At 32.9% G+C, this 26,399-nt stretch overlaps 1 protein-coding gene across 2 annotated transcripts in view; it reads left to right on the top strand.

Annotated features, from left to right (window-relative positions):
* Positions 1-26,399, top strand: part of GRID2 (glutamate ionotropic receptor delta type subunit 2) — a 1,614,208-nt gene that overhangs the window by 671,670 nt on the left and 916,139 nt on the right. The window lies entirely within an intron of this gene.

Here is a 26,399-nt window from a genome sequence, read left to right as displayed (position 1 = left end):
AAGCCTTTTTGGTTTACTGCTGTCTTTTGTGGACCAATGTGAATAATTGAATAACAAAAGTTTTTTAGTTAAAATCGGTCTTAAAGAAAAGCTCTTTTCCCAGATTTCTCATTTTGACTTATCTACTTCAAAAACAATTGTCATCATAGTTTAGCAATGGTTATATTTAAATGATAATTTTTAAAATTAAAGAATAAAACAAGTGATAAATTTTAAATTCATTTTCCTACTTAGATTAATGTTCTATGCCTCCATAATATCATTTCTATTTTGATTTATAATTGCTTTTTAGCCTTAGTAGTTGATCTTTTCTTGTGTTTCCAAAAGTTTCTCTAATATGTCTGAAAATAGAGCATGTAGGAAGATGCATAGTACATTTAACATTTTTTATAATAACAGTGATTTTATTTGTTGTTTGTTTTAGGTGACATTTCTGATAAATAAGTTTTGGTTGAATTTTGTTTAGAAAGTGGCTTGCTGAATAGATTTTAACTCTAATTAAAAAAATTATTATTCTATCTAAAAGTATATATGAATGCCAAAAAAAGGTAAAGAAGACAAGAAAGTAAAAAATAGAACACAGCTACTATTATATTTCTTTTCTTATTGCAATATTCATCAAAGAAATATTCTAAGCTCTGTGTAATTGTATGTGTAAGTATGCTTCTTATCAGCTCAAATGTGTTATATTCTGGGCTTCTCAGGTGGTGCTAGTAGTAAAGAACCTGCTTGCCAGTGTAGGAGACATTAGAGGTTTGATCCCTGGGTTGGAAAGATCCCTTGGAGGGGGGCATGGCAACTCACTCAAGTATTCTTGTCTAGAGAATTCCATGCTTAGAAGAGCCTGGCAGGCTAACGTCAATAGGGTCGCACAGAGTCAGACACAGCTGGAGTGACTTAGCATGTACGCATGCACATGTTATTTTGTAATATACTAGTTATATCTGGAAATTGACAATTGATTAATCAATTTAGGTTAACTTATTATGTTTTACTACAACTTATGAAAGATCTGACTCTTGTCCTACATGATGGGCTCAGAAAAAAAGAATATGAAATAGGAATTTAACTTTCAGAAACAGTGTACCCGACATTGGTTATATTAAGGTAATTTTGCATTAATCACATTGAATTATCTTAGAGTCCACAGAGAAGCTGTTTCTTAGCCCATCCCATATTATTTTGTGGTACTGGTTCTGAGTCGTGTATTTGAATTATATGATTTTATTTAAATTCTTAAAAATAATTCTGGAAATTTTCTGCAACAAGGATTTCTTTGAAGGATGTGGGTAAGAGATAAAGGACTGTGCTACAGCTTTGTCAGGATAGAAATGGGCAGGTAAGAGAAATTTCAGAAACAGAGGACAGTCTACTCCATCAGATGCTTCAAGTATGTGTTTTATGAATACCTGTTTAACCAGTTCAATTTATACTAGTTTCTGATATAGTCAGTACAGTACAAATAAAATACAAACACATCCCCTGTTAATCTATAATATGCCAAATAATGAGGCTATTCTTCCTCCTGTATTTTAAGTATAAGTCTATTTTTTTCTTTCATCACTGTATTTATTTCATTCACTTAACAAAACAATTTTGAATGGCCACAACATGCCAAGTGGGGCTAACTAGATGAAGTGTCCATTTGTTATAAAAATAATGTATTTTTGAAAGGATCATACATTTTAGAAAGGTGTTTTAATTAAATTGCTCTTCCTGTCCTCATTGCTAAGAATTTAGAAAGGCATTTATAAAGTAGCACCTCTTTTCTGGAGGACAACTTAATGAGATATCAAAAATGTTTAAAGTGTGCACCACATTGGTTATTTATTTCTACAAGTAGTTAGGCATTGCTTCTGCTGCTGCTGCCAAGTTGCTTCAGTCGTGTCCGACTCTGTGCGACCCCATAGACGGCAGCCCACCAGGCTCCGCTGTCCCTGGGTTTCTCCAGGCAAGAACACTGGAGTGGGTTGCCATTTCCTTCTCCAGGCATTGCTATGGTTGCTGAAATAGTATTCTTACCTTGTGTATGTTGCTTTGTTAGATAAATAACACTTATAAAGAAAAATGCTATAGCAATGCCAAATCTCTTTTATCAGTAGAACAAATTTATACAGATATCCTTAGACTGCAGAATAACTGCTGGTATGTCATGGCAGAAATATGTTGTGCAACTAATATGTTCCATCTAAGGTTCCTTTATCAAACTTACTACCTTTATACACAACTGTATATCTAAATCAAATAACCTTGGTCAATAAATAGAGGCCTGCTTTTATAAGTTTTGGCAAAGAAATACTTTTTTTTTTTAAAAGCAATTTTTTCTGGTTGATGTGCATGCAGTTAGTATAAAAATGCACGGCAACAATAAACCTTTTGTGATACTGAACTTAGGATTATAACAAATAGTATTAAAATAATCAAATTACTTTACACAGATTTATTATTATTCCTATTTATGAATGGATACTAATTAGAGTATAGAGATGTCTAATTTTACCAACATGTTACTGGCCCATATTTTATATAAGTGAAATGGTGAAAATGAACTTTTATCATACATGAAAAAAGACAGTATATATTTTCTTATTTCTTATTCACTTTACCATATCATTACTAAAAGTAAAATGCTTTCCTGCACAAGTTTCATTTAGTGTTTAGAGGATGTTCTATTTTGATCTGCTTAACTTTTTTCACACTAAAATCTGAAATCATTTTACATTTCTAAAAGGATATATAGTCTTAAGTTTATAGAAGAGAAGAGTTTACTACACATGGTGTCCAGCTGCTCAGCAGCAAAAAGGTCAAGAAGCTAAATGAATATTCCTTCAAGTCTACAAGTGAAAAATAGATCTTATAAGCAAGAGAGACAATACGATATTAAATTGGAAACAGGTAGCGTTGCAGAACCTCAGCTGCAACATACCATTTGTAAAATACATTTCCCATATGGTCTGTTGGTAATTTTTATGCATTTTAGTCACATAGTGAATTGATGTGTATAGGAAGAATGTATATTATTTTACCAGGACCTTAGCCTAGAAAATAAAATGAGGTGCTACTGTCATTATTTAGGTATAAAGAAACAAACATGTTTATTTCAGTAGAGATAATAAACTAATCACAGAATAGGAAATATATTCACATTATTTCTGTTTTTTTAAAAACTTGATGATTTCATTGAAGGTTAAAGTGTTAATCATTGAGTCATGTCTGACTCTGTGACCCCATTGACTATAGTCCCCCAGGTTCCTCTCTCCATGGGATTCTCCAGGCAAGGATACTGGAGTGGGTTGCCAGTTCCTTCCTCAGGGGATCTTCCCCACCCAGGGATCAAATGTGAGTCTCCTACATTGCACACAGTCTTTATCATCTGAGCCACCAGGGAAGCCCTGGTTTCACTGAGTGGTGTTTAAATTAGACAATACTATTTCTTTAATTGTAATGCCATTGAATTGTAGAAATACACACGCATTAAAAATTACAAAAGTATTTAACTATGATTTCTTAAACTTTAAGAAAAATAATGACTCTTTCTTCCAGAAAGCTGTATATATTTGAGCTTCCCAAATGGAGCTAGATTTAAAAGAACTTGCCTACCAATGCAGGGACATAATAGATGTGGGTTGGATTCCTCCTTCCCCCGAAGGAGGAAATGGCAATCCACACATATATATTCACATTCACATAAAAATTAGCAGATACTTTAGTGAGAATTATAGACTGGTTTCACCTACCCACAATATCTGTATTTATTTTTCCAACCAAGAATAGAAACTCCTATGGAAGTACAGGAGATTTGTTTTGCTTCCTCATGTGCAAACAGAATACTGATTCTAACTTTTATTCATTGAAGAGGATGACTTCTTCACTTAAGACTATAGATTGGTAGTAATTATCAATATTAATAAAATTTATGAAAATTCCATCCTAACTTTAACATTTCTATTGATTTCTTTATTCACAACACAAGAAAAATTATACTCCACTTGAATGTATGTTGTGTGTGCTTAGTCGCTCAGTCATGTCCAACTCTTTGCAACCCCTTGAACTTATAGCCCACCAGGCTCCTCTATCCATGGGAATTCCCTAAGCAAGAATACTGGAGTGGGTTGCCATGCCCTCCTCCAGGGCGTCTTCCCAACCCAGGAATTACCCAGGTCTCCCACATTGCAGGTGGATTCTTTATTGTGTGAACCATCAGGGAAGCCCCAACATGTATATGAAAATGCTTTGTGTCTTCTGAATACATTTTATAAAAATCAAGTATGAAACAAATCATAGATATTTACTACTTTCCCATTACTTTGGTTCTATGAAGAGAATCATCAAGAAAATGGAAATCTGACCTGCCTCATATAAAAGGAAATAATAAAATATGACGATTGGAAGACTTGTATTTTCATACTACCTTGAGTTCTTTTTCTTCCTCTTCTCTGTTTCTTTGTATTAATTGTTGTTATTAGTATCATCTCTTTTTTTGGCCTTATTTTAATTCACAATATCAAGGTCTTAATATATTCACCCATGTGGGACAGGCATCTAAAAGACAGTCAAAAATGCTGGTTTTATCTGAACTCCCTGGTCTTTTATTTTGCTTTCATATTTCTAAGGACTCCATTAAGTTGTGCTGGATTATAACCATTCTCATCTGTGTTCTTTTTCTCTGGGCTCAGGTTGTGTAGTTTCCTATTACGTCATATGAGTCTCTAGCAAAATTGAAATACTTGAAAACAGGATCATGTTTGACATAGCTTTGGACCCATAGGAGATATTTAGCCAATAGTGAATCACATACAGACTGAGAGAGATAATTCTCTGAATTTAAAAAAAAATGAAAGCCAAAGTAGAATGAATAATTATTCCATTAAAATGTCACTCCATATCCCAAATCTAATAAATAAAATAAAGTCTGTAAGAGAAAATTTCCTCCCTCCAAAACTATAATTGTCACTATTTAGCCATGCTTTCAATAGAAATTGATGGTGTGTTATGCTTAAGATAACAGAATTATTAAAAAAAATATCATTAGTAAATCTGCTTATCATCCATAGCATACTGAACTTGAGTGGCATTTTAGAAGGGGAAAAAATTTTATCCAAAATATTTTATAGTTAATATTTTACATGTGGATTGAAGTAGTTTTCCTTAAAGTATATAAAGAAATATTACAGATTTTATCCCTACAGCCTGTTAGAATCTAAATATATGTTGAGTTTTCTTTCCACTCCACTATGTATTAAATAATATAATTCCGGATATTTAATAATATGTACTTACAGAGTTAAAAAAAATCAACAGTATTTTCCCTATGTGAAACTGCCATGAGTTATGATAGATTATATATGGAAATTTTTGCTAAATAATCTACTGGGAAAAATAGTAATCACTTCCCTTGCTGTGTGCAGAATTTATAAAAGTGCAAGTTTCACTTTTTATACCATGTCTTTATCTTAGCACTTAGAAAATAAACAGTCTTCTATGTTCCTCATATATCACCTTTATTCTTTGGAAATGTAATTTCTCATTTTATACTCAGTTGATAATTTTGAAGCTTAGAAAGTATCTTTGTGTTTCTTACAGAATACAACACTTTTTAGGGCACCTGTAATGCAAAATTGACTGCTCTGCCCTGATTTGCCATTTAAAAATCAAATATACTTTTCATAGAAACATTATAAGAATAGTCTCAGAAACTATTTGATAGCCAAAAATCTAACAACAGCACAAGTGTACCTTAAATTGGAGAATAAACATATTATAGTAGAATACTACAAATCAGTGAAAATGATTCACAACTACACAAACATGGATGAATCTCTCATATAACAAGTGGAAGAAGCCAGATACCAGATGATGCATATTTTATGATTCCATTAAAAAAATTAAATGACAAACTAATCTGTAGAGTAAGAACAGAACAGAGGTTTTGCTGGAAGTAGCACAATGACTAGAACTGGGTATGAAGGATGCTCTGGGATGGCGGTGATGTTCTGTCTTGAGGTATTGTTTACATGGGTACTTACTTTGTATCATTGAACTTTGCAATATGAATTTAGTACTTCTTTTGCATGTATATAATACTTTCTTTGAAAGTTTTCTTAAAAAGGACTGTGTCACCATTTTAGCCTTTTGCACTTAAGCCTAATATTAATGCAATATGTGTTATATAATTACTATATATTAATCTTAATGTATGTTCAACTACATTTATATATGTTTATATAGTTTATTTTTACTTTCTCCAATGGAATACTCTCGATGTTTAATGACTATTGGCCTTATTTTTTTAAATGAGAAGTATATTTGATATATCATGAAATTATAGAGTAATTTATCAATGTTTCTGTTTTTGGTCTTTTTCTGTTAATGAAGAACTAAGAGATTTATTCTGATAGTTTAATAAACTTTTTCAATGTCAAATTTATTTTCAGGAAATTCTGTAAGTGGATATCTATCAAAATTTTTAAAATACTGCTTTCCTTGTTGCTATTTTTTGAAGTTACAAAATAATCAATATCAAATTTTTTACATTAATTTATTTTAACTGGAGGATAATTGCTTTACAATATTGTGGTGGTTTCTGCCATACATCAACATGAATCAGCCACTGGTGTACGTGTGTACTGCCCCATCCTAAACCTCCCTCTCCACCACCCCCATCCCTCTGGGTTGTCCCAAAGCACCAACTTTGGGTGCCCTGCTTCATGCATCAGATTTTTTTTTTTAATAAAGATGAAAATTCAAGTAAATACTGCAAATATCACATTTTTTAGAACTCAGTAAAAAGATCATTGCTTTATTCCTTATAAATTATTTAGAATGCTGATTTCTGCTATTTTTTCTGATAAAGTCAAAATGGCAAATTATAATAGGAAAGATACAAATATAGCATAGTTTAATACATTCTATACCTCCTATTTTGGCAATATGAAATAGTCGGTGATCTGTAATTATGGATATTCACCTAGATATTTACCAGTGAAGCAGTTAATGAAAACTTCTGCAGTAGTGTTGAGGAGACTGTAACACCAAAATGAACTTACCCAATCCACTAGAGTGACAGTGTGCTGATTTTACTCTGGATATGGAATATTTTGCCACAATTTCTAAAACCTAAGTTGTGTGTGTGGAAAGGAAAGTAACTCACTTTTTTAGACATCTAAAAAATTCATCTTCCAAAACACTGCCACATGGGCAAGGCTTAGGGCACTAGATTTTGAAGATAGATATGTTCATGCCATGCTGTTGCATGAAGTTTTTCTTTCCTAGCTACACTCATTGCATTACAGCCTGGAGGGAGGAAATAAAACACAAACACGAGAGACAAAGTGTACCATCTCTCTAAAACACGTATCTCTGAGATTCTGAAGAATTCACCCACCCTCCTTCCTTGCCTTTCTTTTTAACACTAGCATACTTTGCATGGCTTATTACAATACATATTTGCCTGTTAATTATCACAGCTTTGAAATAAGGTTTGTTCTTCGTTGTGGCTTCATTGTGTTAGTGTAAGATCTTTGGCATTCCACATTCTGTGTTGTTCCTTAGCTGCTTTATCCATTTCCCCTTTCCTTTGTCTGAGATAGATCAGGTAGAATAACTTCTTCCCACATTTAAGGAGCTCCTTCTTTTAGGCTTGAGTCTTTCTACACTTTTAACATATGAATTCATTTTACAGAAGATGCAAAATTAATTACCAAAGATACAGAGTAAGCAATAAACACAATTGTCACTATTCAAATTAAAGTTTTCTACACATTGTTAAAGCATTGTCAGAATTCATACACACATAAAGAACTACAGTCGTAATTTAAAAGTTATTTTGAGTGAAATTTCATTTATTGTTTAATACAGGCACATGATTCATAATCCCTGTCTTCCCTGTCCCTGTCTCTCTTTCTCCATTTTCTCTTGCTTTCATACTCTCTCTTTCACTTCCCTGTCTCTTCTACCTCTATCTCTCTCTGTCTTCCTATCCTCACCAAGGAATTTTATAAAAGTAAACTGTAATGCTGGGATTTCTGGGTCAAGGTTAAAGAGAATCACTTTAAAAATTAGAGGTGTCACTCATGTTGAGAAACTTTGTAAGAGATCTCTGGAGGCATGCACCAATATATTAGATTAGTACATGGAAAAATAAATTGAAAAAGAAAAAGCCCTGAAGTGATGAAGCCTGACTATGTCTTCCAAGCAACTGCCATTTTTAAAAGAACATAATTTCCTTTAACCAGAAATAAATAGACGGTGAAAACTGGGTACGTAACAATATATTACCTTCTTTATGATATTTCCACATAGTTTATGCAATCCAAACTAGATCAAATCACTAAAGACTAACCTTTGAGTAAATTCTTCTCAAATATTGTGTAGCATTTTCTTTGTTTTGTGACTGGAAACCAAGTATTGATATCTATGGCTCAGACTGTAAAAAATCTGTTTGAAATGCAGGAAACCCAGGTTCAATCCCTGGGTCGGAAAGACCCCCATGGAGAAGGGAATGGCAACCTACTCCAGTATTCTTGCCTGGAAAATACCATGGACAGAAGAGCCTGGTGGGCTACAGTCCATGGGATTGCAAAGAGTCAGACAAGACTGAGGGACTTAAAAAAAAAAACACGACATATTAACTTAAAATTCTTGCCTGTGCATCAACTTGAAAAGTGTTCAGATTTATACTTGAGAGTAACTTATTAGGAGCTAGTTTTTTTATTTCAGTTTGTGAAGTTCTGCTTTCTGTTTAGGCTTATTTATCTCTGCATCACTCCATGAACATACTCAAATTTTATTCATTTGAATTATGACATTGTTTTTATTTCATTAATTTTACTAACACAGGTTCAAAGAGTCAAGAGTCAGTTTAGATATAAACTATATAAAAGCCACATTATTTGTGTCTTTATGACATCTGTAAAAAGTCTAGACATTTCTCTTGCTTAGAGTTGCAACATCAACTATTGTCTGAGAGTATGTTTAATTATGAACAAGGAAAATAACAACATAAGTTTTTAATATTTCAGATTGTTATGGTGATATTAAAAAGCTTTATTAAGTGACATTTCCAAAACAATTTTCAATGATGTAGATTAATTGTGCCCCTCAGGTATTTTTGTGCAAGTAATTTAAAAGTGACTGATGTTCCCACTAAACAAAGTAACTAAGGAAAATGCAGTGATTTCTTTTCTTTTGTTAATGACTATTTTTAAGAAGGTTAATTTATGACTAGAAATATAGGTATTCTCAGTACCTGGAGATTAAGTAACATGTTTTATTCTTACAAAAGCTACTGTTTTATAGTGTTAATCTTTGGCTGAGTAAAAGTAGTAGTTACTAGACGATAGAATAGTTAGTTGTAGTTCATCATGGCAGTTATCCATTGCTGGCAGAGACTTCACATATCCTTTGATTGCTGATGATTTCTAAACAACGCCTGTAGATTTGCAACATGACATTATCACATTTCTAAGGACATTCCATACCAGTGCTTCGAAGAGTTTATTGAATAAAATAGTAAGTGGATGAGTGTGTTAAAAAGCAAGACTTTTTCTGCAACAAAGTTGTTTATATGATAAATTTCAGTGGTTTGGTATTGTGACTGTATCCCCCCATTGCCCCCATCTCACCCACCCACCAAAATCTAATTCCTACCTTATGAGACATTTGAAATAATAAAATGAGATAATGTACTTAAAACTTCTTACTCATTTCACTTGGAAATATATCAACCCAGTTCAAGTTGATGAGAGCTTAACGAACCATCCTATGCCTTGCATTAAGGCAAGAGGTTTCTTCTTTTTTAATACAGTTTAAGAGAAGTTTCATGTCAAAAGAGAAATATAAAGAATCCTACCCATAACCATATCTTAGCTTTTGGGGCAGCCTGTCAAGAATTGTGAAGAATCTGAGGTTTTATCCTACTTGCTAGCTTACAGCTTCCCTTGCCAGCGTCATGGATGCTAGCAGAAGCTAGGAGACTCCTGAGACAGAGACAAAGCATTTTATTATGTACATGGATTAGAGTCAGAGTATAAGCATTTTCATGTATAAGTTCCCAACCTCCAATTCTCAAAAGGTGGCACAAAATGAGTCAGGTGATACCTGTATACAACTGGACTGTGTTTCAGAAGAGGAACCTTGGCTGTAGAGACAAAAGTCTCTTAATGTCAGGAAATATGCCTACCTTTGGCCCTGAAGAGAGACATTATCATTATTGTTCTGGGCAGTAAGCATGTCCGCCACTTGTTCCAGAGGGAGACAATGTTTCTATCTTCCAGTGTGGTTATACATTTGAGAAGATACTTCAGATCCACAAGAGTATTGTCTCTCAGTAGAAGCCATGTGGGTGCAATATGAAGACCACTTATTTTACTCTTCCCATCAATTCAAACCAACCTCAGGCATTTGAGCCAACCACTTTGGCAACAGGGAACAAAAAATGGAAACTTACCTAAGGAATAAAATAATGGAATATTAAATTACGTGCATGTATTATTACAATCATATAATCTTTGATTTAGAAAGCTTTAAGTCAATTTTTGATGTTTAGAGGTGAATGTGTAAGAGGATTTGGTCAACTCAGAAGTAATCTGATAGATATACTAATTGAGTTTCCCAAGCATATTTTAGGTTCTCATACATGCAGAATTAAACACAAAGAAATAAAAAGTGAGTACAAAGTTTGCAGAAAATACGCTGAATCAACAATGCACTTTGATATATTTCTAAATTCTTTGCCTTTATTGAATTTATGTAAATTCTGTCTAACATTTACTTGGGCATCTCTGGTGTGTCAGGCTGTAAAGAACCTGCCTGCAATGCGGGAGACCTGAGTTCAATCCCTGGGTTGGGGAAATCCCCTGAAGAAAGGAATGTAACCCATTCCAGTATTCTGGCCTGGAGAATTCCATAGGCAGAGAAGCCTGGCAGAGAAACATTTACTTGAGATAGATTCTTCATATTTAATTAAAGGAATGGTATTTGTGGCATAGAATTGAAAAACAATATTTAGCTTCATTTCACACTAAAATGAAAACACTGAACAAAACAAATAATAGGAAAAGATTATTACCATTTCAGGCTAGTAAAGTTTCTAATGATTTTGTGATTTACAAAATTCTCCTAAGGTTTGTGTGGATGTTCAAAAAGTAAAGTACTTGAGGCAGTTAATTCTTGAGAAACATCTTTGGCAGCGAATATTAATGTTTCACTTTTACCATCTAGGAATAACAGTAAACTCTAATCCACTGCCTCGCTAAATAAAGCTCACAATAATTATTTCTTCTACATAGGCCACTGTACTCTGTTTTGCTTAGTCTTAATTTGAATATTTGGCCACCTCATGTGAAGAGTTGACTCATTGGAAAAGATTCTGATGCTAGGAGGGATTGGGGACAGGAGGAGAAGGGGGCGACAGAGAATGAGATGGCTGGATGGCATCACGGACTCAATGGACGTGAGTCTGAGTGAACTCTGGGAGTTGATGATGGACAGGGAGGCCTGGCGTGCTGCGATTCATGGGGTCGCAAGGAGTTGGACACTGAGCGACTGAACTGAACTGAATTTGAATAATAAATCAATATGATCATTATATCTTTCTACTTTTTACTCAGTAGAAACACAGAAGAAACTTACTCTGTATAAAGCTTTCATCTTTAAAGAAGCTATAGTAGTATCAGCTTTAAAAAAATATTTTTATTTTAATAAAATAGTAATTATTAATATTATTTTAGAATGAATATAACTATCACTTCATACTCCTTGTCTAACATGTTTATGATTTGAATGAACATGATAAAGATTCTTTGGATACCTATTTTCTTACTTCTTTTTTTCATAGATGTTTTCAAATATTTATTTCATTATTTTCTTCCAGTTTGTTCCTTTTACATAACTCTGAGATTTTGGTTTGAAAAGAAGGAATTCTTAGTTAATGCATACTACTTAAAAAAATAAAACCACAAATTCATAACAAGAACAAATAGGTTTTCTGTCTTTTCAGTTATAATATTTTACCTGTAATACTTGTTTGATCAGGCTACATATTTTTATGCCACAGAGTTGACAAAACAACAGTGATAGAATAGGTTGTGTTCTGTAATGTAATTTATGGACTAAATTAGTGTGCAAATATCATGTTAACATTTATCTATTTGATAAAATATTTTTGAAGCCTTGAGAGTACATATGCAATTCACAGTTTAAAATTGAGATGGTTTCTTATTTAATGAAAATATGTACTTTTGAATCCAAAACCTAGGTCAGAATCTTACCATTGCCACTTATTGGGTGAAATTATTAAAATGTCATAACCTAAGTTTTCTTAAAATTGTGTTACCAATACACAATTCATAGGTTTATTTTTAAATAAGATTACTTTATAAAAGTATGTGATACATACCAGTTACCTAATAAATATCTGCTAAATGTAAGTTACTTCTTTGTACTTAAATCTGGTTTTTGCACAAAGTATCTTAAATTTGAAATGAACTTTTATGTTCTTGTTTAACATAAGTCTGAAAATTTTATTTTAGTATTGTAAAGAATGAATAGATAGAGATTCTTTTTTTAAATCTTGAAGCCTGAAATACATTTTGTTACATAAGAAACTTAAATGTGATTTACTGGAAAAAAATATATTTGTATTGAAATATGTTACACAAAAGAAAGTACATGCTTTTAAAATTATAAAATGCATTTTCTGTTTTCTTCCAATTGTAACTTCTACTTTGAGATCCTCACAAATGAATCATTATGAAACACTTTTGATACTAGTGTGTTCTGTTTTCCAAAATGTTCAAATAATTAATAACTAAGTGAGACCTCATTGACTTACAAATTGATTAAAGATTTATATAATTTAAAAATAGAAGTATTTTACACTAAGGCATCATCTGATATTTGTTTATAAATATGTTATGCCATTAATTATGCTGCCTGTTTCATGATAATAGACCTAAGTGTCATTTTCTATCTGTATTATTATTAGATATTTGTAATATGAAAAAAAAAACTAGAAGAAAAACCAGCAACAGATTTACTCATTTTGAAAAAGTGTATATGAAATTTCTAATACTTGATCATGTAAAATTAGTAGGTTGTGACTTCTAATATTTTTGAGAAAGTTATTTCCTCTTTTTCCGACAAACTTCAGAATTGACTTTATAAATCGTTTGTTTGCCATTTGAAAGGTCAATTCATTCAAGATTATAATTCTTTCTTAATTTCATAGTTATATTATATATATATATATGTATATTCATACATATTGTTGTTGTTGTTGTTGTTGTTGTTGTTACTAAGTCCCCTAGTCCCCCTCCCTGTCCTTCACCATCTCCCAGAGTTTGTCAGAGTTCATGTCCATCGCATCAGTGATGTGGTCCAGCCATCTCATCTTCTGATGCCCTCTTCTGCCCTCAATTTTTCCCAGCATCAGGGATTTTTCCAATGAGTTGTCTGTTTGCATTAAGTGACCAAAATACTGGAGCTTCAGCTTCAGCATCTGTCCTTCCAATGAATATTCAGGGTTGATCTCCCTTAAGATTGACTAGTTTGATCTCCTTGCTTCCCAAGGGACTTTCAGGAGTCTTCTCCAGCACAACAATTAAAAGGCATCAGTTCTTTGGTATTCTGCCTTCTTATGGTCCCACCTGTCACAGCCATACACGACCACTAGGAAGACCTTAGCCTTGACTATATGGACCTTTGTCATCAGAGTAATGTCTCTGCTTTTCAATACACCATCTAGGTTTGTCATTGCTTTCCTGCTAAGATGCAATCGTTTTCTGATTTCATGGCAGCAGCCACTGTCTGCAGTGATTTTGGAGCCCAAGAGGAAGAAATGTGTCACTACTTCCACCTTTCCCCATTTTCCTAGCAGTCATGGGGCCAGATGCCATGATCTTAGTTTTTTTTAGTATTTAGTCTTAAGCCAGCTCTTTCACTCTCCCCCTTCACCCTTATCAAAAGACTCTTTAGTTCCTTTTTGCTTTTTTCCATTAGAGTGGTATCATCTGCATATGTGAGGTTGTTGATGTTTCTCACACTTATATTGATTCCAGCTTGTAACTCATCCAGCCCATCATTTCTCATGATGTGCTATGTGTATAAGTTAAATAAGCAGGGTGACAATATACAGCCTTGATGTACTATTTAGCAAAAATATAAAAGCTATTCACAAAATTTACATGGAGTTCAAGAGACCTCACAGCAAAATAATCTTGAAAAAAAGATCCACACTTCCTGACTTTGAAACTTATTAAAAACCACTAGTAATCAAAACAATGTGATATTGTATTGCACAAGGAACTCTGCCCAATATTATGTAACAACCTAAAGGGGAAAAGAATCTGAAAAAAAAAATAATGCATATGTTTAACTGAATTGCTTTGCTGTATACCTGAAACTAACACAACATTGTTAATCAACTATACTCTGATATAAAATAAAAAGTTAAAAAATGTGATATTGGCATTAAGAATAACACAGGAATCCACAGAGTACAATTTTAAGCCTAAAAATAAACCAAAGTGCCTTGATCAACTGATTCTCAAAATGGCGCCAAGACCATTCAATAGTGCAAGAATAGTCTCTTCACCAGATTGTGCTGGGACTACTGATACCCACATGCAAAAAAATTAAGTTGGATCCCTATTTCACACCATTTAAAAAGTTAACTTATAATGGATAGAAAATCTAAGCACTAAACTATATAAGCACTATACTGCTGCTGCTGCTGCTGCTGCTAAGTCGCTTCAGTTGTGTCTGACTCTGTAGGATCCCATGGACGGCGCCTACCAGGCTCCCCTGTACCTGGGATTCTCCAGGCAAGCGTACTGGAGTGGGTTGCCATTGCCTTCTCCAAGCACTATGCTATATAAGCACTAAAAGTATAATGTTTAGAAGAAAACACAGGAAGATCTTTATGACTTTGATTTGGTAAAGGTTTCTTAGATATGATACCAAAAGCAAAACCAACAGAAGAAAAACAGATATGTTTGGATTAGATCAAATTTAAAATATTTTGTGTATCAAGCACATGTTAAAGAATGTGAAAAGCAATTCACAGAATTAAAGAAGATATTCCTGAATCATATATCTGATAAGGGTATCCCATGTATAATATATAAAGAACACTTACAACTCAACAACAAGGAGACAGACTTTCTAATATAATCCATTTGAATTTTTATCTACATCAGTGCATCAACTTTAAAAGATTTTTTTAAGGTAAATTTGTATGTTTTATCTATAAATCATGAACTAATCCCCAGTAGCTCAGCTGGTAAAGAATCTGCCTGCAAAACAGGAGACCCCGGTTCGATTCCTGGGTCAGGAAACTCTCCTGGAGAAGGGAACTACTACGCACTCCAGTATTCTGGCCTGGATAATTCCATAGACTGTATAGTCCATGGGGTGGCAAAGAGTCAGACATGACTGAGCAACTTTCACTTTTCACTTTAAATCAGAATGTAGAACGTACCATACTTAATTCTTAGGAGGTTATTATCAATTTGCAGATAGCAATGCATTGATTTAAAACACTTGTACATGGGAGTCAAGTAGTTAAATTTTCCTTTGAAAGATGTAATATTTGCCTCTCTGTGCATGGGCTACATTAAAACTCTGAATAATTGCTTTTGTTTAGACTGATTCTTCACTTTCATTTATCAAAGTGGAATATTTGAAAATCTTTCTAATTAACTTGATATTAGAGTTTAACTTCCATTAAAACAATAATTCATTAAACATGTCTTCTAATATTATTCTATCGCTGGGGTACATCCTCAAGTAAATTTCCCATGTGATTATGCATGTGAAATATAATTTTGAGTTTTTACATGTATGAACAATGTATGAAAACTTTTCCAGACCATTTTAAAATAAAGAATCCATTGTTTTATTTTTCTGTTTTGAAAAAGAGGATCTGAACTGATTGCCATTAACTCTATCAAGGATGGTGGAGGAGTGCAGTTGATGAGAACATTTTCCAGTTGATCGTCTTGTTTTCAGCCTTTTAACTGCTTGCCATCTTTTATGCATCAAGTCTGCATCCCAGCCCTCTGAAGAGCATCTTGGGAAAGATCTGTGCCTCCTTGCCTTCAGTCCTCTCCATAAGCCATATTTATGGCTTCAAGTACCTGAACTGCGCTTTATGAGTCAGTTCCTTCCCACCCGCCTGCTAGAAATGCCTAGTTTGCTGATGACCTATCATTTTTCCTCTTCATTTTTATGCATATAGCTTTTAAAAATGCCTTTACTATCACAGTTTAGGTCTCTCAGAGGGGAGAAAAATAATTACATTTTCCAAGTCCATCTTCTTCAATGAAAACTTTGCTTAACACAATTCACTGACACATCACATTTGGGCATATGAAGATATTTTATTGATACTTTGTAAAATGGGAAGTCCCACTAGCAATTTATTTTAACATATGTGAAAAAATAGTGAAAGTGTTAGTCGCTCAATCACATCTGACTGTGACCCCATGGATTATAACCTGGCCAGCTCCTCTGTCCATGAAATTCTTCAGGCAAGAATACTGGAGGGGTAGCTGTTCTTCTACACCTAGGAACTGAACTCAGGTCTTCTGCATTGCAGGCAGACTCTTTATCATTTGAGCCACCAGGGAAGATCCAAAAGACATGTGACTGTTTTTCCTATTATGTGATCATTTGACTATTTTTCCTATTACTTAGCCTGTGTTCTCACTACATACTCCTCTTTTCCCTATTGTATAGGCTTCAAATTTCTTTATATTTTCATATGTGCTTAGTCACTCAGTCATTTGTGACCGACTCTTTGTGACCTCATGGACTGTAGCCTGCCAGGCTCCTTGGTCCTTGGGGATTCTCCAGGCAAGAATACTGGAGTGGGTTGCCATGCCCTCCTCCAGGGTTATATTTTTATATAGATTATTTAGTCTTGTCTGTTTTAAAATATATTCTCAGAATTTCAACTTCTCAAGTAGCTTTTCTGATTCCCCCCAAATCCTTTTTTTTTTTCCCAAAAAAGGGAATTCTAAAGACACATGTGTTAAGGTCTTTTCTTTTTAACCTTATTTAATATAAATTCTGACACTTTGTACTACTATGTAAGTTCTACTATATATGACTCAATAATATTGACTTTAACTAGTTATATCCAACACTGAATACTCTCAACTCCAACACATAAACTGCTATCTGCAAAGGAAAGATCATGCTTGAGATGGACATAGAAAATCCCACAACTTTCTATACTTTACAGCTTAAGGTTCTCCAAACTGAGCACTCATCAGAATCACCTGAAGGACAAATTCCTGGGTCACATCCCATGATTTTTAAAACAATTTGTGTGTATAGAGCCCAGTAATTTTCATTTCTATTAAGTTACCAGTGCTGATTATCTGGGGACTATAACATGAGAAACCTTGCCTAGAGAATCATTATTCCCTTGAAAAATAGCATAGCTCAAACCTCCTGAATGTCAGAGATGAAAGGATTTTAAAACATCCAAATATGTTAACAGACTTTTAAAATATTACTTTATATTAATGTGACATTTTAGTATTTTCAGTAGGTATTTGATAGCGGATAAAAATGTCTGAGGAGGACATAGCAGAAAATCAAGTGTTTTCTGTGGTTAATAATATCACATTCTTGTAAAATGAGTCAAAGTACACATATGCATTAAACTCCAGCAAGTTTATGGTTGCAAGTATTATGGGAACTAATCAAAACCCACAAATATTAAAAATGGACCTCATCCTCTTGTCTGCATTTTCTACATGTAAGCCCAATATTTATGAGATTCTTGTGTACTAATATGAAAGAAATATTTATTAAAGATAGGATTTTTAACAATGTATGAACTGCTGGTCCTTCGCTAGAAATCATGGAGTGTGTAATAATGGCTAAAATAAAATCAGAATTGCTAGCTTCCCATTTTGTAGAGCAATAACATGAATGTTCCCAGTGGAATAGTAAAGCTACATTATGAAAGGAATTGTATTATTAAAAAGTGAACTTCCAAAGCCACAGATCCATGTTTTTCAACACCGAGTATATCTCATGATTTAACTTTAAAATAAGTTAGATAGTATGAAAAAATGTCTACTTTCTGAGATGGTATGTGAATTATTGAAAAACTGCTTCATGAACATATATAGGCTTCAGATATTCTTTAGGCTTTGTGTGTGTGTGTGTGTGTGTGTGTGTGATGAATTCAGTACAGAATATTTTCAAGACTATTATACACTAAAAAGGATGCATTAAAAAGACCGCCATCCATATCATATTTATCAACAAGCTTTTGCAATTTTATCTAATGAGAAGTGTTTTTGATTGGTTACCTCCAGTGTGATAATAAAGTAAAGCTTATGCTCTTTGTTCAATTTAATTACCTTTTATAAAAAAAATCATTTAGCATGATGTTGTCAGTATTTTTCCATGCCAGCAAACATGCTTCTGAAGCATGATTTTTAAATGTACAAATAGCATTATACCATATAAAAGACATAAATCAAGCATATTTCTCTATTGTTCAAAATTTCCTTAAAATTGTTTACTGACAGTGAAATTGCTGAGTTACTGTATAAGCACATTCATGACTCTCAGTAAAATTTTTTGCACAAAAATATGCAATGACTAATATGCCTGCCTGCATTAAGAATATATGTTTCCAGGACCCTTATATATAAGTATTGCATTTTATCGTTTTATTTATGTTTTTGCCTATTTGGTAGGTGAATTCATATGTCAGTGTAGTTTTAATTTGCCTTTTTATAACTTTCTAATAGATAGTTTAGGGTATAATTTTAAGCTAATTGTCTTCCTCAGCTTAAAATACAGCTATATTTCATATTATGTAAATGCAGGAAAAAGATTACTAAGATTTTGGAAAGATTGCTTTTATACAGTTTTCCTTTTTTAAATCTTGGAAGTCTAAAGTAAATGTATGCATGATTGCTGTAGCTGATTTTAGCATATAAGAATAATAGAAGTTTCTTTTTCTCTTTTTTTTCCCTTGTTTCCCCTCTACTTTTATGTGCATAAAAAACTTTTATTTGCACTCATTTACAAAACTCAGAATTAGTGTATAGTTTTAATAGCTAAAAAGAGTTGCAGTTCATATGTGGTCCAAAACATGATATATGAATGATATATTTCTTAAAATTAACACTTTTTTAGGTAATAGAAAACATTATAAACTGTATAAGCATGTTTCTTTCCTTGACAGTTATACAAATCAAAATAATTTCATTTGTAAATTAAAGTATGATTAATTAAGAAAACCTGTAAGAACACAAAGGGAGGATATCACATGAGAATGAAATCTTCAGAATTTAGCCTTCAGATTTATTTTGTCACTTATTCTCAATGTATATTAATTAGCTATAAAGTAAATGACTTGATTTTCTAATCTGGGACACATATGAGATTTTATATATAATTACAAATATTTTTCTAGGAAGAAACACATTCATTCCAAACAACACATAAGCATGATGAGTGTGTGTGTGTGTGTGTGTGTGTGTGTGTAAGAGAGAGAGAGAGTTTGATATGCTTTTTCCCAGATAACAGTATCAGTCCTATGAGCATATGACAATAAGAAAGGACCACTGGAGAGAATCTGGAGATACCATTTTTGTACCGTTTAGACAAGGAAAATGGTGTGTGTGTCAAAGAAGAAGGGGGTTTGTGGAGTAACTTGAATATTTTAATGGGATCAATTGTATAAAATTAATTGTTGAAATTATAATTATTGAATCTATATTAAAATCAAGTTTAAATATGATAATATAGCGTAACATTTTAGAAAAATAATTACTGAATGAGGCAGTAAAATAGGCTTTATAACTTCAGAAGTACTTGAACTTTAGTTTATGATTGGCTCTTTTCCAGCAGTAGAATTGGCAGAGTTCTGATAGGGACCTAAATGCAACTCTGCTGTGATAAGAAATGGGAAAAAAATAGAAAAAGTAATTGCTTTAGCAATGATCTAGTTTGGAAATGATGGATTCTTTCAGGTAGCATTCAGTAACTTTTCCATCCCTGGCACACTCATCTGAGCACTCTATTGAGGTCAAATATCTCTGTCTAGGGAGCTGGAAACTGTTTAGAAATCTGCTGCTATCCAAAATATTGCAACTGAACTGTTGGTACAGTTGTACACTAAGGTGTACTATTTTTTCTGTCCGTGAACATGAGGTGAAGAGCAACTATCTCTTCAGGATTTTTCTACCTGATACTCTTTAGGATCTAATGAGATCAGTCAGCTTTAGATAAACATCCTGATACTGAACTTGCATTTGTCATCTCCTTCTGCTAACTCGTTTGAGTCATTCTTACAGAGGGAAAGGCAGTGTATGTTTAGAGCAAAAGAAATGCCTGTTTTTCTACGACTATTTGAAAAAAGGAAACAAACCACCTCAATAAAGATGTAGAAAAGTCTGGCTTTTGGATTTGTTCTGTTTTTCTTCTGACCAGCTGCACATGTTTGGGAAACTAAGCATTTACTTTGACAGACTTATTCTGCATCACACCTTCTACTGAGTTTTCTGAAAAAGCGAAAAAAAGTATTTTGTCCTCTGACATTCACACACCAGGTGGTCTAATTTTTGCCTGTTGGCTCACAATAGGTGTTTGTAGGTTTTCTCCCTGACCTCAATCAATTCTCCAACTGACAGAGCAAAGTAAATCTTGGACAAAAACAACAAAGAATATGTTTCTACTAGCAAGGTCAGTGTGAATTATGGAGGACTTATGTACTAAGGTGATATATTAGCATCCTATGAGTGCTTTTGTTTGAATAAAAATATCAGAATATCAGGGCATGTTGACTTAGACACATGATTGTTTCAGTCCAGTTTTAGTATTTCTTCACTCTCCTGACGGTTCATTATTGTACAGTTAGAACACGAGCAGTCTTCTTTCTCTAGTCCCAACAGAAACAGGGTTAATCACAGATAATTTTTCCTAGCATGGCTTCTCTGTAAGTGGCACCAACAAAGCATAGCAGCAGGATGTGTTCATCTTCCTAATCATTGTCCTCAAATGGTGGTCCATGATTCTGGCTCTAGTTTCCCTTATTTAAGTAAACTCTTGATTATTAAGTTTTATACTTTTGACATCATTTGAAGCAATGTAGTAAAATTACCTAGGGTAAATTAGACTTTTGTTTAAATACTGGTACATATTTATATTTCAGTTAAGGAATGAACCCGTTCTACTGTTTTGAAAATTACTTAGCAATTCATATTCAAGTCTTTTATACTGGTCATGTTTTCGTTTTTGTTTTTTTAATAGATTTTACTCCTGTTCACTTTCAGTATTTTCATTTCCCGGTATAAAACCTAAGTATTATTCTCTGTTCTTCAGAAGTATTTTACACTTTAATCAGTTTTCTTTGGATGTTCTCTAGTTTTCTGACATCTTTTTGCAGATAAAAACTAGAACCACACTATTAGAAGTATATATATTGTATGGATTTCATCAATATGGATGTAGATTTATATTTTCCAATGTTTTCAGTACTCTTTTGATTATCCCCATGGTTTTCATCTCTGGAACAGAATTATTGTTTTGTTCTTAAATTGATGGACATCTAAGCTTACTGAGTGAATAGAAATTTATAACTATAAATTTTATGGTGTACAATATAGAGTACTATTCCAAAAAAACAGAAACAGAAAAACATGTTTTATTTTTTAAATACATAGTATATTCACATATTCATGTTATAAAATGCATAAAGTCCAATAATTTGTTTTCTGCAACCAAATCATCCGTTTTTTTTTTATAGAGTTATGTTATATAAAGACAAGAAAAGTCTAACCTTATATCCCTTTTATTCAAATTGCTTCATCAGTTCAGTTCAGTTGCTCACTTGTGTCTGACTCTTTGTGACACCAGGCTTTCCTGTCCATCACCAACATCCAGAGCTTGCTCAAACTCATGTCCATCAAGTCAGTAATGCCATCCAACCATCTTGTCCTCTCTTGTCCCCTTCTCCACCTGCCTTCAATCTTTCCCAGCATCAGGGTCTTTTCCAATGAGTCAGTTCTTCGCATCAGGTGGCCTAAGTATTGGAGCTTCAGCTTCAGCATCAGTCCTTCCAATGAATATTCAGGATTAGTTTCCTTTAGGATTGACTGGTTTGATCTCCTTGCTGTCCAGGGTATTCTCAAGAGTCTTCTCCAACACCATAGTCCAAAAGCATCAATTCTTTGGTACTCAGCTTTCTTTATTTTCCAACTCTCACATCCATACATGACTACTGGAAAAACCATAGCTTTAACTAGACAGTCCTTTGTCGGCAAAGTATTGCTTCATACTTCATGCATTATTTTGCACCTCGCTTCAAGTACTTAGCATGTTTTGGATAATATTCCTTTATTCTTGAAGAGGTCCATATTCTTTTATGGTTGCATACTATTCCATTGTATGGATATTTAACCTGTGTCCATGGAATTTCTTAGGCAAGAATACTAGAGTGGGTAGCTATATCCTTCTCCAGGGGATCTTCTCAATCCAAGGATTGAAACCCTAGGTCTCCTGCACTTCAGGCAGATTCTTTACCATCTAATCCACCAGGGAATAACAGTAAGACTAGTTAACATCTATTACCAGAGGTTGCTCAGATGGTAAAGAATCTGCCTGCAGTGCAGGAGACCTGGCCAGCACATATCTGTTCTCCTAAGAGAACTGAATTTCTTAATGCCCAGGTTATAGGAGCACTCTGTTTTCCAGTTTTATTCATTTCTAATTATATTAAATTGTGCTTAGATAATTAAAAAAAATAGTAATTCATTGGAGTTTTTATAGCCTAATATATTGTAATTTCTGTGATTATTTCTTACTTAACAAGAAAACATTTTTCTTTTTATGTATGTCATGTAATTATATTTTAATTTTAATTTATATTCCTACTTTTATAGCCTTTATGGTCTAATTTACTTAAGTATATGCACTGGCTTCTATTTTGCATCCTTACTTTTATCAATTTCATCTGTCAAATACTTCCTCTTCCATGTACTTCTTTGTTCATTGGTGACTTAGTATATCATAAAACTATTATTATATATTCTTCCTTAATCATCTCCTGAAATTTATGCTCTTAAAGCTTTTTTGTGTTTCACACAATTTTTACATTAAGAGCATATTTTTTGCTTCATTTACTACTGTTTGGTATAAATTGAAAATCATTTGCAACTGATATTATAAATCCTTTCTCTTCTATTTGCTTTTGTCTATTCATTTATTTTCAAAGTTTCCTAATAGTTCTGTTTTTGCAGTAGACTTTTTATATATCATAGACTTTAGTTTTACTTTGTGATTCTGAGGTTTTTTCTTTAATAGTAAATTACCAATTTACATTTATTACTGAGGCAGATACACTTCTGGAAATGCCATATTATTGATTTCAGAATTATTCCTTAGGTTTGTGATTTTAGGATTTCAGGACAGTTAATGTATGTTTCTTAATTACATGATTCTGCTCTCTTAAACATGTTTAGAAATTATAATCCAAACCTGAATGATTTTAGATTATTGCACTAAATCATGTTAACAGAAAAACATATTATAGTGTGTTTGTGTTTCTTGACTATCTCTTTTTTTCTGCATCTGCAAGAAAAGGTCTGTCTGTAGTCTTGTACAGTTTTACTAAGATATGTTTGAAGAAAGTTTTGGATAATTATGAAATCAGAAATGGTAAAGACTAACCGATCATAGCACAGTGTCATACTCTGAATTTAGTACCATCTCTCAAGCCAAGCAGGATTCTCTTTCCCATTTTTGACTTCTCATGTTTCAGGCTATTCTTGCTATTGTGTTTAATTTTCTAATTCAATAAATCTTATACTTGAATATATTCATTTTTCTAACATGGCTGTAACAAAGTACCATACACTGAATAGCTTAAAACAGCCAAACTTGATTTTCTTATAATTTGTGGAGGCCTAAAGTAAACAATCAAGATGTCAGCAGGACTATGCTCCCTCTGAAGCATGTCAGGGAGAATCGTTTTCCCCATCCTAGTTTCTGATGGTAGCTGTCAATCCTTAGCATTCCTTGGCTTTCAACTGTCTCACTCCAATCCCTACCTCTTTTGTCATAAGGGACACCAGTCCTAATGGACCAGGACCCAGCATAATGATCTTGTTTAACTTGATCACATCTGCAAAGTTTTTATTTATATTAAGGTCACATTACAGGTAATGGGAATTTTGATTTCAATATTTTTAGAGGAAGGTCACAATTATAACCATAAATTTAAGTAATAGAAAGTAACCCCAGTGCTTCAGTAATTCTGTAAAACTTATGTCCATTCAATGTAAGTTCTGTATTCTAGAGTGTAATTGTATATAACATTTGACTAAAACTCCGTGTAATGAATTAACATACACTTAGATTGTGGCTTACTATAAATATTGATTTTTTTTTGCATTAGGAAAATTCAGTAAGAAGTATTTTAAAATTTCATTTAAATTGTGCTGAATTTATCTGTATTCACACTATTTTTTCCCATTACATCAAAATGGAAAAGAAATATATTCTTATTATGTCTTCTTTTTACTCATAATGGGCACAAACAGCAATTATTGTAGTTGATGTGATTCATTTTTCTGCATTTAATAGAAATTACTAACCAGAATTATTGTTCAAGTCTGTCACCAAGGAACAAATCACAGTAATCGAATCCAAGAAGAATCAATATGATGACTCATTAGCAATGAGCTCTTACCAGGAGCCCCTAATGGCTAAAGATGTCACACTGTATTATTTAAATGAACCAGATAATAATAATAATAAAATTAGCTTCTGAAAACTGATACAGGGCTATATTCTGTATTTACATCAGGGCTTTAAAGATTTTAAAATTATTGAAATTGATTTATGTTGTTTGTGTTCCTCTTATCATTTGTTTTGAAATGCATTTTTAAAATTTATTGAAGATTGTATCTGACTGATACTTAGGACTTTTTAAAAAGACTATTCCTAAAAAATATTTACTATATTTTATGTCTCACTTGAATATAATGTTCAATTATGTATTTTATAATATAATGTTCAAAGTATATTTTTAAAGTTTCCTCAACAATTCAAATGCAGTGCACATGTGCACATAGGTCCATATTCTCTCTCCCTCTTTCTCTGACTCTCACACACACACATGCAGAACACAAATTCTAAAGCACACTGAAAGATATTCAAATAAATTATTGTTTATATGGCATCCAGTCTAATTTGAAACCTCTCCAGTTATACTGTCATGACCCCTGAATATCTGCTCTTATCTACTATTTCATTCTTAGAAATAACACATGTCAGCAGTGGGATGTTGGATGGATGGAGTCTACATTTTCTAGTGGTGGTAGAACTTACTTTCTCTGGAAGAATGAGCAATAACCAATCTAGAACTTAAAATACTTAAATTTTACATGATTAAATTTTCCATATTTTCTTTCATTGTGATTCTATGAGTTAATCCTTTACACTATCTATACAGATAATCAGTCCCTCCTCCATAGGTAGACAGGAGAATTTGTCCTCTTGACCGAGTTGTTGTTCATTAATTTAAGTTTTTTTAAAGTACCTGCCTTACATCAGAAACTAAACTAAAATGTGGAAACAGTATAGACTGCCCTCAATGACTAACAGTATAATAAAGTTATTATACTATGTGAAAAATTCAATAAGATACTCTAATTACAATGGATATAAATCTATACATGAAGAACACGTCATGAACTCCTACTGTATGCAAAGAATTCTTCCAGGTGCTACTGAAGATAATCAGAAGTGTAGAGCATGAGGTCTCTGCCTTCAAGAGTTTACCATTTAAATGGGAAAAGAAGACCTGAAGATGAGGTGTCAAGTTCAGGTAGAAAACAGAAGTACAATATGAAGTATTAGTTGCCTTATATGCCATATAAGTGGTAGGATAATAAGTGCTATCAGTTCAGGTGAGGGCTAGTCAGTTTATTTAATAGAGGCCTATTCAGATTGTCTCTTTCTTCTGTAAATTTTGGCAAATTTTATTTTTCAAGGAATTGAACCATTATCTAATCATCCACTTTGTTGACATAGAGTTGATATAGTATGCCTTTATTACCATTTTAACACCTATGGAATCTATAGTTACATCCTTCTCTGCTTTCATTTCTCTATGTGTCTTTATATTTTAATTGGGTTACTTGTAGATAGCATAATGTTTTCTCATGGTTTTTACCTATCTTTCAATTGATGAATCTTTTCATTGATATTTAAATTAGTTTTTGATATAGTCGATTCATATCTGCTGCATTCATTACTGTTTTGTTTGTACCCTTGTTCTTTGTTCTTAATTTTATCTCCACACTTCTACCATTCGTGTTTTGATTTTAATATTTTATGCAGTTCAATTTCTCTCCTTGCTT

This window comes from Capricornis sumatraensis, chromosome 7, assembly GCF_032405125.1.
Source record: "Capricornis sumatraensis isolate serow.1 chromosome 7, serow.2, whole genome shotgun sequence".
In the NCBI taxonomy this organism is placed as follows: Eukaryota; Metazoa; Chordata; class Mammalia; order Artiodactyla; family Bovidae; genus Capricornis; species Capricornis sumatraensis.
Note: the sequence above shows the minus strand (reverse complement) of the source record. Positions and strands in the feature narration are given on the sequence as shown.